General features: G+C 35.6%; 1 long non-coding RNA gene across 1 annotated transcript; it reads left to right on the forward strand.

Annotated features, from left to right (window-relative positions):
* The first annotated feature begins 204 nt into the window (after positions 1–204).
* LOC308641472 lies at positions 205–15,988 on the forward strand. Its single transcript, XR_014020462.1, has 3 exons — positions 205–348; positions 14,558–14,655; positions 15,872–15,988. It is a non-coding gene; the product is annotated as an uncharacterized lncRNA (long non-coding RNA).
* Positions 15,989–18,427: the final 2,439 nt, after the last annotated feature.

Consider the following 18,427-nt stretch of genomic DNA (forward strand, 5'->3'; position numbering starts at 1 on the left):
TTTGGTCAACATCACTCCCCAGCACTCTGCCCCTCCCACCGCCCCACCCGCTCCTCTGCTCCCACTCCCTGGTTTCTTTCCACTATTCTATTGATCTCCCTTGGATTTTCATGAAACCCTTCCCCCACTAAACCCCGTTCTCGCCCCTCCCCCACCCGCCACACACACTTTCTTTTCCTTTTTCCTCTCTAGCAAAAGCTGAGTTGTAAACGTTTACCAGTGTACTGATAGTTACATAGGTTGCAAATATCTACTCCTGGTTTTTGGCATATCCACAAATTCTTTTGTGGATTCTCTTGAAGAACATAAACCCTTACTCTAGTCAAAATTGTCAATCTTCTGTTTTAGGTAAGTTGTGTACATATGTGCGTGTTTGTCTGTAGTCTTCTCTACCACAAGTTATAAAGGGATTGCGCTATATTTTCTTCTGGTTGTTTAAAATATCAGTTTTCACATCAAAGGTTTGAATACATCTAGAAATGACTTTTTATGTAATTGTGTCAGCTAGGAGTTGGTTTCATTTTCCTGATGTTGTCTCAGCACCACTTACTAACTAATCCTTCTTTTCCACAACACAGACAATACCATCTCTGTTGCATATTATGTTCACATATGTGTGGGTATGTTTCTCTCCCATTATCTATTAATGCACTTGTCTATTGCAGCATGAGTACCACAATCTCCTCATTATTATAAAGTCTTTAAGTAGCAAAAGGTAAATCTTATTTTTCTCCAAAAGTCTTTGTTGTACTTTTTATCTTTGCTCATCCATACAAGTTTTTGAATCAGCTTGTCAGTTTCTTAGGAAAAACATTCAGTGTGATGTGGAATTAAATTACATTCAATCTATTGAGCAAATTGGGAAGAACTTGTAACCTTACAATAGAAAGTCTTCCTATTGGACATTCTTTTATTTATCTCTGGATTAGAACTTCTTTGATGTTTTAAATAGAGTTTTAGAATTTATTCCAAATAGGGCTTGTATAACTTCATTAAACTTGACTTGTAATTTTCTATTGTTTTTATGAACTAAGAGCATTTTTTCCCAAAATCATAGTTTCTGGTTATTTGTTGCTGATGCTTAGAAATATATTTGTGGGCTGGGGTTGTGGTTCAGCGGTACAGTGCTTGTCTAGCACGTGGGAGGAACTGGGTTCCATCCTAAGCACCACATAATAAATAAATAAATAAATAAAATAAAGGCATTGTGTCCATCTACAGCTAAAAAAATATTTAAAAAAAGAAATATATTTGTGTATTGGTTGGTTTTCTATTCAGACATTGATAAGCTCTCTTATTAATTTTATTAATTAATAATAAATTAAAGTTCTTATTAATTAATTATTTTATTAATAATAATTTATCTGTTGACTCTTTGGGAATTTCTATGTAGACAATTATATTTTAAAAAGTAAAGATACTTGATAACTTCTATCTTTTACTTCTTTTACCAATCTTTGTTATTTTTCTTGCCTTAAGGCACTTTCTAGAAAATCCGGAATAATGCTGAATAGAAGTAGAACTTCTTTGTCTTGTTACTGATTTTATAGAGTCTGCTTCTGACTATTTTTTGCATCTCTTGAGATTATCATGCTTTTCCCCTTTAGTCTGTTAATGTGATGAATTTTATTTTTCTATTTTCTAATGTTTAACTGCACTTGCATTTCTGGATAAACTCAACATGTGGTGTATTATCTATTTGAAATAAACTCTTGGATTTGTTGTATTGGTATTTTATTTGAATTTTGCAGTTATATATATGATTAAGATTGGCCCTTAATCTATCTTTCTTCCTTTATTTATTTATTTATTTATTTATTTCAGAACTGGGGACTGAACACAGAGCATCACACATGCTAGGCAAGCATTCTTCCACTAAGCTACATCCCAGTCCTTTTGTTATTAAATTTCTATTATGAAACACAATCTCCCTACATTGCCCAGGCTGGCCTCCAATTTGTGATCCTCCTGCCCCAACCTCCCAAATAGCTGATACTATAGACATGAGCCACTGTACCTGGCCAAAATATTTCTTTATTGCACAGTTCTTTGGTTTTGATATCAAGGATATGTTAATTTTATAGAATGAGTTATATCATAGTCCTTTCTTTCCCCTCTTTTCTGAGTTGGTTTTAAAGATTGGAACAATCTCTTTCTTGGAAGCCTGGTATAAGTCATTTTTAAAAATAGCTGAACTAAATGTTTTCTTTGTGGGAATATTTTAAAGTGTTGATAGCATAACTTTAGTAGTTACAAGACAATTCTGGCTTTTATTTTTTAGTAAGTATTCATAAGTTTATCTTTCCAGAAATTTTTTCATTTCACTCAAGTTTTCAAGTATTTGGTCTAATTTGATTAAAAGTAGTTGATTAAAAATAAATCTTTGGTTGGGTGCAGTGGCACAAGCCTGCAATTCCAACTACATGGGAGACTGAGTCAGGAGGATTGCCAGTCTGGGCAATAATAAGAGAGGAAGAAAAGAAAAAAAAAAATCTTTGACTTGCCTTTAATTATGTTTCTTCAAATCCTAATATTGTCTGTCTGTGTTTTCTCTTTATTCCCCCTTTGGTTAATTTCAACAAAAATTTCTATATTTCCAAAAGAAAGCTTTTAATTTTTGTGGATTCTTTATTTACTTTGTGTGTGTGTGTGAATTTCTGTTTTTATCTTTTTTATCTATTTCTTTCTACTTTGATTTTCTGTTTTTATTCTATTGTTTCCACCCTAATTTCTTAAGTTGAACATAGCTTACTAATTTTCAACCTTTCTCCTTGTCTAAAACAAGCATTTAAATTAATAAATTTCCCTTGAAGAACTCCTCAACTGTATCTTACAGAACATGGTAGATAGTATTTGCATTAGCATTTGGTTTTTACTATTTAAAAATTTCCAGCATTATTTTTTGACCCAAATTATATATTAAATAAGTTTGTTTCAATATTTTCAAATTATGGAGAAACTTACAAATATTTTTTTATTATTGTTTTCTAACTTAATTGCTTTGTGAGCACAAAATGAGGTCTGTGTAACAATTTATTGAAACTTCCTATATGGAATGATAAATGAGCACTTTTTGTAATAGCTCAATGAATATTTGAGAAAAATATGTGCATTTTTCAAGTATTAAATGTAGGATTTAAAAAAATCTATTCATTTAGTTGTGTTAATTGTTCCTTTCAAATCTTCTGTATTTTTAATATTTTGCTTAGTATAATCACCAGTACTTGAGAAATATATTGGAATATCTCATTTCAGTATTTATATTTTATAATTTCTCTTTGTAGTTCCATAAATTTTTCCTTCATATAACTGAAACCTTTTTACTAGGGGTAAATTTAAAAATTATTTTGCTGTATCTCTCTGATAAGTAGAACATTTTATTATTAAATGGTGGCTCCTCTTTAATGATACTTGTTGTGCCAAACACTATTTTTAAAATAAATTTGTTTATTTATTTTAATTAGATAATTATGACAGCAGAATGCATTTTGGTTCATTGTACACAATTGCAGTGCAACTTTTCATTTCTCTAATTGTACATGATGTAGTGTCAGACTGTATGTGCAGTCACACATATACCTAGGGTAATGATGTTCATCATATTTCACTATCTTTCCTGCCCCCATAACTCCTTCCCTCCCTCCCTCCCCTTTGCCCAAAGTTCCTCCATTTTTCCCATGCCCCCCATGGAAAAACCTACTTATCAGGGAGAACATCTGGCCTTTGGTGTTTTGAGATTGGCTTATTTCACTTAGTATGATATTCTCCAACTCTACCCATTTACCTGCAAATGCCATAGTTTTACTCTCTTTTAATACTAAGTAATATTCCATTGTGTATATATGCTACAGTTTCTTTATCCATTCATCTATTGAAGGGTATCTAGGTTTCTTCCACAGTTAAGCTACTATGAATTGAGCTGCTATAAACATTGATGTGTCTGCATTACTATAGTATGTCCTTTGGAGATAGATGGAGAAGTGGGATAACTGGGTCAAATGGTGGTTCCATTCCAAGTTTTCAAGCAATCTCCATACTTGTTTCCAGAGTGGTTGCACCAATTTAAAGTCCCACCAGCAATGGATGAGTGTGCCTTTTGCCCCACATCCTTGCCAACACTTTTTGTTGTTTGTATTCTTGATAACTGCCATTCTGACTGGAGTGAGATGAAATCTTGATTTGCATTGTTCTAATTACTAGAGATGTTGAATACTTTTTATATATTTGTTGATCAGTTGTATATATTCTCCTGAGAAGTGTCTGTTCAATTCCTTAACCCATTAATTGATTGGGTTATTGGTTTTTTTGGTGTTAATTTTTTTGAATTCTTTATATATTCTGGAGATTAGTGCTCTATCTGATGTGTATATGGCAAAAATTTCCTCCCAAAATGTAGGCTCTCTCTTCACCTCACTGATTGTTTCTTTTGCTGAGAAGGAAGCTTTTTAGTTTGAATCCATCCCATTTATTGATTCTTGATTTATTTTCTTATGCTTTAGAAGTCTTATTAAGGAAATTGGGGCCTAATCTGATGTGATGAAGATTTCGCCTACTTTTTCCTCTATTAGGTGCAGGGTCCCTGGTCTAATTACTAGGTCCTTGATCCACTTTCAGTTGAGTTTTGTGCATGGTGAAAGATAGGGGTTATTTTCATTTTGCTGTATATGGATTTTCAGTTCTCCCAGCGCCATTTGTTGAAGAGGCTATCTTTTCTCCAGTGTATGTTTTTGGCTTCTTTGTCTATATAACTGTATTAATGTGGGTTTGTTTCTGTGTCTTCTATTCTGTACCAATGGTCTACATGTCTATTTTGGTGCCAATACCATGCTGTTTTTGTTACTATAGCTTTGTAGTATAGTTTAAGGTCTGGTATTGTGATGCCTCCTGCTTCATTCTTCTTGCTAAGGATTGCTTTGGCTATTCTGGGTCTCTTATTTTTCCAGATGAATTTCATGATTGTCTTTTCTGTTTCTATAAGGAATGATGTTGGTATTTTAATTGGAATCACATTGAGTCTGTATAACACTTTGGGTAATATGGCTGTTTTGACAATATTAATTCTGCCTATCTCAGAACAGCAGATCTTTCCATCCTCTAAATTCTTCTTCAGTTTCTTTTTTCAGTGTTCTGTAGTTTTCATTGCAGAGGTCTTTCACCTATTTTGATGATTCCCAGTATTTTATTTTATTTTTTGAGGCTATTGAGAATGGAATAATTTTCCTAATTTCTGTTTCAGTGGATTTATCACTGATGTACAGAAATGCATTTGATTTATGGGTATTTATATCCTGCTAGTTTGCTGAATTCATTTATTAATTATAGAAGTTTTCTGGTGGAGTTTTTTAGATCCTCTAAGTATAGAATTATGTTGTCAGCAAATAATGATAGTTTGAGTTCTTCTTTTCCTATCCATATCCCTTTAATTTCTTTCATCTGTCTAATTGCTCTGGCTAGTTTCAAGGACTATTTACTGCTTTTGGTGTTGGTTTGTTCCTCTTTTTCTAGGGCTTTGAGATGTAATCTCAGGTTGTTTATTTGTTGACTTTTACTTCTTTCAATGAATGAACTCCATGCAATGAACTTTTCTCTTAGCACTGCCTCCATCTTGTCCCATAGATTTGGATAAGTTGTATCAAAGTTCTCATTTACCTCCAAGAATTTATCTCCTCCCTGATGTCTACTGTTATCCATGCACCATTCAATAACATATTGTGTAGTCTCTAGGTGTTGGAGTAGCTTCTATTTTTTATTTTATCATTGATTCCTAATTTCATTCCATTATGGTCAGATAGAATGCAGGGTAGTAACTATTTTTTGTATTTACTAAGACTTGCTTTGTGGCATAACATATGGTCTATTTTGGAGAAGAATCCATGTGCTACTGAGAAGAAAGTATATTTGCTCATTGCTGGATGGATTATTTTATATATATATATATATATGTGTGTGTGTGTGTGTGTGTGTGTGTGTGTGTGTGTGTGTATGTGTGTCTGTTAAGTCTAATTTATTGATTGTATTATTGAGTTCTATAATTTTTTGTTTAGTTTTTGTTTGGAAGATCTATCCAGTGGTAAGAGAGGTGTGTTAAAGTCACCCAATATTATTGTGTTGTGGTCTATTTTGTTCTTATAGTTGAAAGGGCTGGTTTGACATACATAAATGCCCCATCATTTGGGGCATAGATATTTATAATTGTTATGTCTTGTTGATGTATAAATTCCATAAGAGGTATGAAATGTCCTTCTTTTTTTTTTTTTTTTTTTAGGTGTTCATCCCAGCAGGGAATTATTTTTTTTTTGGTTGTTCACAACATTACAAAGCTCTTGACATATCATATTTCATACATTAGATTGAAGTGGGTTATGAACCCCCAATTTTACCCCAAATGCAGATTGCAGAATCACATCGGTTACACATCCACAATTTTACATAATGTCCTATTAGTAATTGTTGTATTCTGCTACCTTTCCTATCCCCTACTATCCCCCCTCCCCTCCCCTCCCATCTTCTCTCTCTACCCCATCTACTGTAATTCATTTCTCTCCTTGTTTATTTTCCCATTCCCCTCACAACCTCTTATATGTAATTTTGTATAGCAATGAGGGTCTCCCTTCATTTCCATGCATTTTCCCTTTTCTCTCCCTTTCCCTCCCATCTCATGTCTCTGTTTAATGTTACTCTTTTCTTCCTACTCTTCCTCCCTGCTCTGTTCATAGTTGCTCTCATTATATCAAAGAAGACATTTGGTATTTGTTTTTTAGGGATTGGCTAGCTTCACTAAGCATAATCTGCTCTAGTGCCATCCATTTCCCTGCAAATTCTATGATTTTGTCATTTTTTATTGCTGCATAGTACTCCATTGTGTATAGATGCCACATTTTTTTTATCCATTCATCTATTGAAGGGCATCTGGGTTGGTTCCACAGTCTAGCTATTGTGAATTGTGCTGCTATGAACATCGATGTGGCAGTATCCCTGTAGCATGCTCTTTTAAGGTCTTCAGGGAATAGTCCGAGAAGGGCAATAGCAGGGTCAAATGGTGGTTCCATTCCCATCTTTCCCAGGAATCTCCAAACTGCTTTCCAAATTGGCCGCACCAATTTGCAGTCCCACCAGCAATGTACAAGTGTACCCTTTTCTCCACATCCTCGCCAGCACTTGTTGTTGCTTGACTTCATAGTGGCTGCCAATCTTACTGGAGTGAGATGGTATCTTAGGGTGGTTTTGATTTGCATTTCTCTGACTGCTAGAGATGGTGAGCATTTTTTCATGTACTTGTTGATTGATTGTATATCCTCCTCTGAGAAGTGTCTGTTCAGGTCCTTGGCCCATTTGTTGATTGGGTTATTTGTTATCTTATTGTCTAATTTTTTGAGTTCTTTGTATACTCTGGATATTAGGGCTCTATCTGAAGTGTGAGGAGTAAAAATTTGTTCCCAGGATGTAGGCTCCCTATTTACCTCTCTTATTGTTTCTCTTGCTGAGAAAAAACTTTTAAGTTTAATAAAGTCCCATTTGTTGATTCTTGTTATTAACTCTTGTGCTATGGGTGTCCTATTAAGGAATTTGGAGCCCAACCCCACAATATGTAGATCGGAGCCAACTTTTTCTTCTATCAGACGCAGAGTCTCTGATTTGATATCAAGCTCCTTGATCCATTTTGAGTTAACTTTTGTGCATGGCGAGAGAAAGGGATTCAGTTTCATTTTGTTGCATATGGATTTCCAGTTTTCCCAACACCATTTGTTGAAGATGCTATCCTTCCTCCATTGCATGCTTTTAGCCCCTTTATCAAATATAAGATAGTTGTAACTTTGTGGATTAGTCTCTGTGTCCTCTATTCTTTACCATTGGTCCACCCGCCTGTTTTGGTACCAGTACCATGCTGTTTTTGTCACTATTGCTCTGTAATATAGTTTGAAATCTGGTATCGCTATACCGCCTGATTCACACTTCCTGCTTAGAATTGTTTTTGCTATTCTGGGTCTTTTATTTTTCCATATGAATTTCATGATTGCTTTCTCTATTTCTACAAGAAATGCCGTTGGGATTTTGATTGGCATTGCGTTAAACCTATAGAGAACTTTTGGTAATATCGCCATTTTGATAATGTTAGTTCTGCCTATCCATGAACAGGGTATATTTTTCCATCTTCTAAGATCTTCTTCTACTTCTCTCTTTAGGGTTCTGTAGTTTTCATTGTATAAATCTTTCACCTCTTTTGTTAGGTTGATTCCCAAGTATTTTATTTTTTTTTGAGGATATTGTGAATGGAGTGTTTTTCCTCATTTCCGTTTCAGAAGTTTTGTCGCTGATATACAGAAATGCCTTTGATTTATGCGTGTTGATTTTGTATCCTGCCACTTTGCTGAATTCATTTATTAGTTCTAGTAGTTTCTTTGTAGACCCTTTTGGGTCTTCTAGGTATAGAATCATGTCATCTGCAAATAGTGATAATTTAAGTTATTCTTTTCCAATTTTTATGCCTTTAATTTCTTTCGTCTGTCTAATTGCTCTGGCCAGTGTTTCGAGAACTATATTGAATAGAAGTGGTGATAGAGGGCATCCCTGTCTTGTTCCGGATTTTAGAGGGAATGCCTTTAACTTTTGTCCATTCAGAATGATGCTAGCCTGAGGCTTAGCATAGATAGCTTTTACAATGTCAAGGTAAGTTCCTGTTATCCCTAGTTTTTCTAATGTTTTGAACATAAAGGGATGCTGTACTTTGTCGAATGCTTTCTCTGCATCTATCGAGATGATCATATGGTTCTTATGTTTAAGTCTATTGATGTGGTGAATAACATTTATTGATTTCCGTATATTGAACCATCCTTGCATCCCAGGGATGAATCCTACTTGATCATGGTGCACAATTTTTTTGATGTGTTTTTGTATTCGATTCGCCAGAATTTTATTGAGGATTTTTGCATCTAGGTTCATTAGAGATATTGGTCTGTAGTTTTCTTTCTTTGAGGTGTCTTTGTCTGGTTTCGGAATCAGGGTGATGTTGGCCTCATAGAATGAATTTGGAAGAGCTCCCTCTTTTTCTATTTCCTGAAATAACTTGAAAAGTATTGGTATTAATTCTTCTTTAAAGGTTTTGTAAAACTCCGCTGTTTACCCATCCGGTCCTGGGCTTTTCTTGGTTGGTAGTCTTTTGATGGCTTCTTCAATTTCATCCATTGATATTGGTCTGTTCAAATTGTGTGTATCCTCCTGACTCAGTCTGGGCAAATCATATGTCTTAAGAAATTTATCGATGTCTTCACTATCTTCTATTTTATTGGAATATAGGTTTTCAAAATAATTTCTAATTGTCTTCTGTATTTCTGTAGCATCTGTTGTGATATTGCCTTTTTCATCCCGTATGTTAGTAATTTGAGTTCTCTCTCTTCTTCTCTTTGTTAGCATGGCTAAAGGTCTGTCGATCTTATTTATTTTTTCGAAGAACCAACTTTTAGTTTTGTTAATTTTTTCAATAGTTTCTTTTGTTTCAATTTCATTGATTTCCGCTCTGATTTTAATTATTTCTTGCCTTCTGCTACATTTGCTGTTGTTTTGCTCTTCCTTTTCTAGGGCTTTGAGATGAAGTGTGAGCTCATTTATTTGTTGGTTTTTTCTTTTTTTGAGGAATGACCACCAGGCGATGAATTTTCCTCTTAAAACCGCTTTCATTTTGTCCCCTAGATTCCGATATGTTGTGTCTGTATTTTCATTTATCTCTAAGAATTTTTTGATTTCCTCCTTTATGTCTTCTGTAACCCATTGATCATTCAGTAACATATTGTTCATTTTCCATGTGATGTAGGATTTTTCCTTCCTTCTTTTATCATTGATTTCCAGTTTCATTCCATTATGATCAGATAAAATGCATGGTATTATCTCCACCCCTTCATATTTACTGAGGGTTGCCCTATGGCATAATATATGGTCTATTTTTGAGAAGGATCCATGTGCTGCTGAGAAAAAAGTGTATCCATTTGATGATGGTTGATATATTCTATATATGTCAGTTAAGTCTAGGTTATTGATTGTGATATTGAGTTCTATAGTTTCTTTATTCAACTTTTGTTTGGAGGATCTGTCCAATGGTGAGAGAGGTGTGTTGAAGTCACCCATAATTATTGTGTTGTGGTCTATTTGATTCTTGAACTTGAGGAGAATTTGTTTTATGAATGTCGCAGCACCATTATTTGGTGCATAAATATTGATAATTGTTATGTCTTGTTGGTGAATGGTTCCTTTTAACAGTATATAATGTCCTTCTTTATCCCTTTTGATTAACTTAGTCTTGAAGTCGATTTTATTCGATATGAGGATGGCCACCCCTGCTTGCTTACGAGGACCGTGTGCATGGTATATTTTTTCCCATCCTTTCACCTTCAGCCTGTGTATGTCTTTTCCAATCAGATGTGTCTCCTGGAGGCAGCATATTGTTGGATTTGTTTTTTTAATCCATGATACCAGCCTATGTCGCTTTATTGGAGAGTTTAAGCCATTCACATTCAGAGTTACTATTGATATATGGTTTGTACTTCCATCCATGTTTGATTATTTATCCTTTTTAAAAAAATTTAGTTTGTTTCTCCATGATTATCTTTCCCCTCGCCCTCTGTCTTTACCAAGGCACTTCCTACTGATGGTTTTGGTTATTGTTTTTCATTTCTTCCTCGGGTAGTGTTTTGCTCAAAATGCTTTGCAATGCTGGTTTTCTGGCTGCAAATTCTTTTAACTTTTGTTTATCATGAAAGATTTTTATTTCGTTGTCATACCTGAAGCTTAATTTTGCTGGATACAGAATTCTTGGTTGGCATCCATTGTCTTTCAGTGTTTGAAATACATTGTTCCATGACCTTCTTGCTTTCGGTGTCTGTGATGAAAAATCCGTTGTTAACCTTATTGGTTTACCCCTGAATGTAATCTGTCTCCTTTCTCTTGTAGCTTTTAATATTTTCTCTTTGTTCTGTATATTGGATGTCTTCATAACAATGTGCCTTGGCGTTGGTCTACTGTGATTTTGTGTGCTTGGTGTCCTGTATGCATCTTCAATTTGTATCTGTTTCCTTTTTTTATTTCTGGAAAGTTTTCTGTAATTATTTCATTCAGCAGGTTACTCATTCCCTTGGTTTGAATCTGTACCTTCTTCTATCCCGATGACTCGTAAGGTTGGTTTTTTTATGTTATCCCATAACTCTTGGATGTTTTTCTCGTGATTTTTTATCAGCCTTTCTGAGTTGGCTAGAGTGTTTTCAAGATGATATATTTTGTCTTCATTATCTGACGTTCTGGCTTCTACTTGCTCCACTCTGTTAGTGATACTCTCAATTGAGTTTTTAATTTGGTTTATCATTTCCTTCATTTCTAGAATTATTGTTTGATTATTTTTTATAATCTCTATCTCCTGATAAAGATGCTTAACTTCTTCTTTTATCTGTTTATGTAATTCATTCTCAATGTGTTCTTTCGCTGCTTGAATTTGCTGTCTTGTATCCTCTTTAAGGTTCCATTCCATCTGTCTAAGGTGTTCCTTGAGTTCTTTATATGACCATTTTTCTGATGACTCTAGGTCCTCCTGAATATTTAGGCTGTCCTGCATTGTTTGTACTCTTTTCCTTCCTTGCTTTTTGAAGCTGCTCATGTTACTTCTTGTTCTGTTTGACTGATGAGTTACTGTTTACTCCTATAAATTTATTAGATGCTTGGGAGGAAAGGTATTAGAAGGGAAGGGAAGAAGTCACTAAAGAGAATGAGAGTAAGCAGGTAGAATTAAAGGAAGGGGGGATAAGATAATTGAAAAGAAATGAAAAGACAAAAGAAGAAAAAAACTAGGAAATAAAAAAAGAAAAAAAATTTAAGAAAAATAATAAAAAAATTAAAATTAAAATTAGAAGAAAAAAATGAAAAAAATTGTAAAAAAAATTAAAAAAAAACAAGAAAGAAAAATGAAAATGAAAGAAAAACCCAAATCAAAAAAAAAAAGAGAAAAGAAAAAAAGAAAAAAAAAACTAATAAATGCAGTCTTAGAGTTTGATTAACTTCTCTTCCAATAGGTGGCGCTGTGCCCACCAGGCCAAGTTTCTCCTGTCAATACGCGGGAACCAATCACTGTGCAGCAGCTCCTCCCAGACTGGGCGAGTCTCCAATCCTGAGTGCCTAGGGCCTCCTCTTGTGTCTAGTCATTTCCCACTTTTCCTCTAGCCAGGCCCCTCTCACGGGTGCTGCTCACCACATTACTGGCTACACGCCAGGTCTGCTGCTCCCAGGAGCCCTGTTTTCATGAATGACTGGGCACACTCTCCCAGTTTGCCATTCCCTCAGGCCCTAAGTTTGTAGAGCTTGGGGCTGAGAATCGTCAGCGAATTTTACTTGCCCTCTGGTAGCCACTCCCCCGGTAGCTGGTGCAAGAGACCTCAGCTGTCAGCACTGGTGGGAGCGGTAGTCCCGCACCACCTCTGATTCCCTGGGTCTGGCTATCGTGCTCACGGGAGAGCTGGGAGGGGCCCTTACGGGAGAGCTGGGAGGGGCCCTTAAGGTTTCCCCGATGTGTGGAGAGGGAAGGCTAGGGAATTACATACCTGTAGCCGCAGGTTTCAATGAAGTTATCTCCTCCACCGCAGTCTGATGACGTCAGTTCTCTGCCATGGTGGTATCTCTTGTAAATGGCGACAGTTCGTTTCCCTTTGCCGGACGACCAATGCAACGGGTGGGTCCTTACTGTCTCTCCCAAGCCCTGTTTCAAACCTGTGGCCACTACCTATGAAGGCTTGGTAGGCATTTACCTCCGTAGGATGAGAAGGGCTGACCAGTTGTTTCAGCCGGATGGATTAGTGCTGAGTCACAGCTGTTTGTCTGCGGGAAGCAGGCGAACGGGAGCTTGAATTCAGCCGATCCGGGCTCAGAGTGTGTTCTGAGAGGCCCAGACTGTTCGCCCCAGATCCACGTCAGCTCAGCATTGCCTAGTGATCCTGAGCAAACAGATTTAGGTTGTTTACGACTCCCTATGCCTGCACAGCTGAAGAGGTCAGAGACTTGATCTCTCTGGGCCCGACGCCATGTTGCACACCCTGAAATGTCCTTCTTCATTCCTTTTCACTACCTTTGGTTTGAAGTCCACTTTATCTGATATGAGGATGGAAACCCCTGCTTTGTCCATGTGATTGACATGTTTTTTTCCCCACCATTTCATCTTCAGTTGTGGTTGTCTTTTCTTGTTAGATGAGTCTCTTGAAAGCAGCATATTGTTGGGTCTTTTTTTAATCCAATCTGTCAATCTATGTCTTTTAATTGATGAGTTTATGCCATTCACATTCAGTGTTATTATTGAAATATGATTTGTATTCCTAGTCATTTTGGTTTATTTTTGGTTTTCAACTTGACTTGCTTTTTCCTTTGATTGGCCTTTCCTTTAGTGTAGTTCCTCACTTTGCTGATTTTTGTTGTTGTTTTTCATTTCCTCCTCCTGGAATATTTTGCTGAGAATGCTCTGTGTTGTAGGCTTTCTTGCTGTGAATTCTTTTTAACTTTTTTTTTTTTTTTTATCATGAATGGTTTGTATTTTGTAATCAAATGTGTAGCTTAATTTTTCTGGATATAAGATTCTTGGTTGGCATCCATTTTCTTTTAGAGCTTCTTCGTACGTGTTGTTCCATGATCTCCTGGCTTTGAGGGTCTGGATTGAAAAATCTTTTGAGATACAAATTGGTCTCCCCCTATATGTGATCTGATTTGACTCTCTTGTGGCCTTTAAGATTCTATCCTTATTCTGTATGCTAGGCATTTTTATTATAATATGCTTTGGTGTAGATCTGTTTTAATTTTGTACATTTGGTGTCCTACAAGCCTCCTGTATTTGATTTTCCAATTCATTCTTCATGTTTGGGAATTTTTCTAATATTATTTTATTGAAGAGATTGTGCATTCCTTTGGTTTGAATCTCTGTGCCTTCCTCTATCCCAATAAATCCTAATATTTGGTCTTTTGATGCTATCTCATAATTCTTGGTTATTCTTTCTTTTATGGTTTATTATTATCTTCACTGTGTGGTCAACTTTATTTTCAAGATTGAATATTTTGTCTTCATTATCTGATATTCTATTTTCCAGGTGATCTCTTCTGTTAGTGATGCTTTCTGTTGAGTGTTTTATTTCATTTATTATTTCCTTCATTTCAAAGATTTCAGATTTTTTTTTCAGAATCCCTTTTTCTTGAAGTAATCTTTTGCTACCTATATTTGCTCCTTTACCTCTTTGTTGGTGTGATCAACAGTTGCCTGTATTTGCTCTCTTATCTCTTCATTGGAGTGATCAATTTTTGCCTGTATTTGCTTTCTTAGGTCATTTTTAATTAGCAGATCATTTTAATTATGTTAATTTTGAACTCCTTCTCTGACATTTCATCAACTGTGCTGTCCATAGATTCTATTATGGTTGTATCTTGCTTTGTTTGGGGTACTTTCCTCCCTTGTTTTTTCATGTTTTCTATGTGTCTCCTCCCTTTCTTGTAGTGCAGATCTGAGGTATTACAGTTTCTACCCTATAATCTTGTAATGTCCCTGCAGATTACCTGCACCTCGCCTTGATGTTGAGCTTCTAGTCCCCGATTGGTGTTCCAAGATAAATGGTACTGCAACTAAAGGTGGTGGAGGCAATAGCAAAGGTAACTCGATAGCAGTGGGAGTGTCCCAAGATGGATGCAACCACTTTTAGAGATGGGGCTGAAAGAGTGGGTTGCCTGTTTGAAGATGCAATAGCCTCCAGGCCCTATCTGTTGTCCCAAGATGAAAGCTACTTTGTGGGGAGGGCTATGGCAATGGCTGTAGTGTCCCAGATGGAGGTGGCTAAGCCTGGGCTCCAGTGTGAGTCTGCAGGTTGACAGGTTGGTCCTGGGCTGCAGGGTGGGTCTGCCAGTTGGCAATGTGGTCCTGGGCCAAACCTTGGCCTTGGCTCCTGTGCAGGTCGGCCCCAAAGTCAATTGTGTGATTTTTAAGATATAATATTCCCCACCTTATTTTTTTGGATAATATTTGCTTTTTAAAAAAAATATATTTCAGTTGTAGATGGACACATAACTTTATTTAATTTATTTATTTTTATGTGGTGCTGAGGATGGAACTTAGTGCCTCACATGTGCTAGGCAAGAGCTCCACTACTGAGCCTCAATCCCAGGCTTCCCCAGACCTTTTTTTTTTCCCCCAACTTTTATCTTTTTTCTGTCTTAAGTTTTTGGGTCTTTCTTTTGAAAGAATATGTATTTGAAGATTTTTTTTTAATTTGCTTTTTGGTCTAAGCTATCTTATATCTTATCTTTATGGTTAAACCATAAAATTTAGTATTTTTGCATTTTTATTGTTTGCAATTATTAATATATTTAGACTTGTTCTATTATTCCATTTTCAAGTTTCTACTTTATCTACTTTTATTTTGTTTCCTTTTCTCTTTTCTTGCTTTCTTTCTCACTTATAATGGTATTTCGCTTTTCCAGTTTTTTTTCTTTTCCAGTTTAGAAGTTATTTAAATTCTCTTTATCTGAAAATTCACTATAACACCTTAGAAAAAGCCTTATCCAAGTTTCCCTAGCCTAATAAAAAAATGTGCTACAGTGAATTTCAGTCTATGTTCAGCTTTGTGGAAATCCAAGTTTAGAACGGAGTCTGCTGTAGTCATATCTTAGCTCTTCTCTCAATAATCTCACATCTTGTGTGCTCCCATTATTTAAATATGTAGGTTATACAACTATAATATTTCCTACATTATTAAAATAATTAACTGTCATAGAAAGCAGACATTTCCATAAAGAATGAAAATAAACCTGAAAGATTCAGGCAAGGATGAACACCAGATATTTACTATTATTATACTCACTTCTTTTATAGCTCACTATGCCTTCATGTAACGCGACCATCCCTCATCAAATGAAAGCACGCCAACATTCTCTCTAATAGAAGATTCAAAGTTCCTATCAGGTGTGGTAATCCCAGTGGCTCAGGAGGCTGAGGCAGGAGGATCACAAGTTCAAAGCCAGCCTCAGCAACTAAGTGAGGTGCTAAATAACTCAGTGAGAACCTGTTTCTAAATAAAATATAAAAAAAGACTGAGGATGTGGCCCAGTGGTTAAGTGCCCCTGGGTTCAATCCCTGTTACCAAATAAATAAATAAATAAATATAATAATAATAAAAGATTCAAAGTTCCTTTATCTGTTGGGTTAGGTCATATTCACTTTCTACTTAGCTTAGTCACATTCACCCTTTGCTATTCTGTAATTGAATTATGAATTCTACTATATTAAAATAACCACACAAAGGAATATTGTATAGCAGTGACAATGAACATATCACATACAACAATATTGATGTATCTTATAGACATAATTTTCAGTAAAAAAAAAAAAAGATAAATTCCAGGAAAATATATATGGTAAAATTTCATTACACACATTTAAAAGCACAAAACTGTGGAAGAAAGGCATGAAAGAAACCCCATGCTCTGTTTGCCAAGCAGTAAGTCCTGGCTTAGGGTTGCATCCAACCCAAAGAAGAGGGGGAGGCTTTTTCCTAATTTTCGCAAAGGTTCTGGGTGGGCTAACTATGACTTTGGATAGATGTACAGGTGTTGGTAATGCTCTAATTCTTACATTTAGTGATGGGTTCATGGTTTTTATTTTAGAATTTTGCCACTTTCAACCTATCAATTGTAGTTTGATTCCCTAGAATCAACCTTTGTGAACTTGTGTATCCTTCCATATATTTGAAGACTTGTAAGTGTTGATAAATACATATTTATTCTTTTGTAAAAACCACAATGAAAACATTCTATAATGTTGCATTGGATCATTTGTCTGTCTAACAATATATCTTGGAATTATTCTGTATCTACATATATAGATATACTTCATTTTAAAAATGACTGCTCAACATTCCATTGTATGATATACCATTAGTTATTTAGGCAGTCCTCTGTTAATGAGACATTTTGATTGTTTTCTATATCTTGCTTTTATGAACAATGCTGCAATAATTATTCCTTTACAGGCATTTTTGCCCACATGTATGGTTATATGTGTAGGATAAATTCCTATGAGTGGAATTGATGGGTCAAACAGTATGTATTTTGGCCGACATTGCTGGATTGTTTTTAAAAGCTATGGCACCAATCTATACTCTTATCAATATAGAAAGTGCTCATTTTCCTCACAGAAATATACTTTTTGATTGTTATAAAGTGATAAGTTAAAAAGAAGATCATTGTTATATTGATTTTCTCTTAAGAAAAAGAGGTTATATCTTCAATGGAGCTGGGTGTGGTGGTACACGCCTGTAATCCCAGTGATTTGGGAGGCTGAGACAAAAATATATATATTTTTTCTTTTTAAGGGACCTTCACCAACTGGGTGTAATTCACAGTGAAAACTACTCACATACCAAGTGATGTGAGACAGAGACAGTCAGGCTGCCCCAGAATTCCCCTGCAAGAATGGGTCTCAGAGCTGGGTGAAGCATTGCCTTGACACTAGGTGGAGCCATGGATTGCAATTAGGTGAAAAACTGGTGTTTCAAAGAAATATAGTTAGAATTTGAAAAAGGGAAAGAGAATTGGAAACCATATACTCTAATCCCTCATTTGTGTTTTAAATTTTTTTGTGTGAACAAAAATCATATACTCTCCTATAAGTTATGTATTCATAATAGTTTGCAACTTACAAACTAATGAGGCAATACTATCGGCACAGGGAATTCTCTGGATGATTTTCCACATCCACTCTACCCCACACATGAGAAGCTCATCTAAAAGGATGCACTGATGATCCCCTCTGCCTTTGAATTTAACAAATGTTTGTACACTGAGAAGCACTTAGCATGACAGCCAAGGGTTATAAATGCATGGGGACAGAGTATGTGGGTCAGTAGTGGCTGGGTTCATCTAGGGGACCCTGTGGCTTCTATCCAATAGCTTCTTCTACACCTACAGTTCTTTCTAGATTCAGGCCTACTTAATCCTCTCATTCCCTAGGACTTAGGATGGCATTGATTTTTGTCCAGCTTGCCCAGGGGAGAGTGTGTGACCATCCTTTGTTGGGTGCCTTAGCCCTGTCTACACCTTTGGAAATAATTCTGTAATTAAACCCTCCTCAGTTATACTTTTGGAGTATGCCATGTTTTTCTTGTTGGGATCCTAACTGATGTAATCTCCTTCACTTCTCTCTTTCATACCTATTCAGTTGTTCTCCCAAAGCAACAAATTCTTTAGCTTTCCTATATTTGGGTACAGAAAAAGCAAAAAGGAATATATACATTCCTTTCACCCTTACTTACTCAAATTACTAAATATCTTTCAGTTTCATTTTCCTCATACATGAACTAAGGAGAAATTATAGGATACTATACCCAGTTTTGTACCATAGTTTGGTTTCCACATAAAACATTCTATTAAT

This window comes from Spermophilus citellus (assembly GCF_964194105.1).
Source record: "Spermophilus citellus genome assembly, chromosome: 2".
Classification (NCBI taxonomy): domain Eukaryota; kingdom Metazoa; phylum Chordata; class Mammalia; order Rodentia; family Sciuridae; genus Spermophilus; species Spermophilus citellus.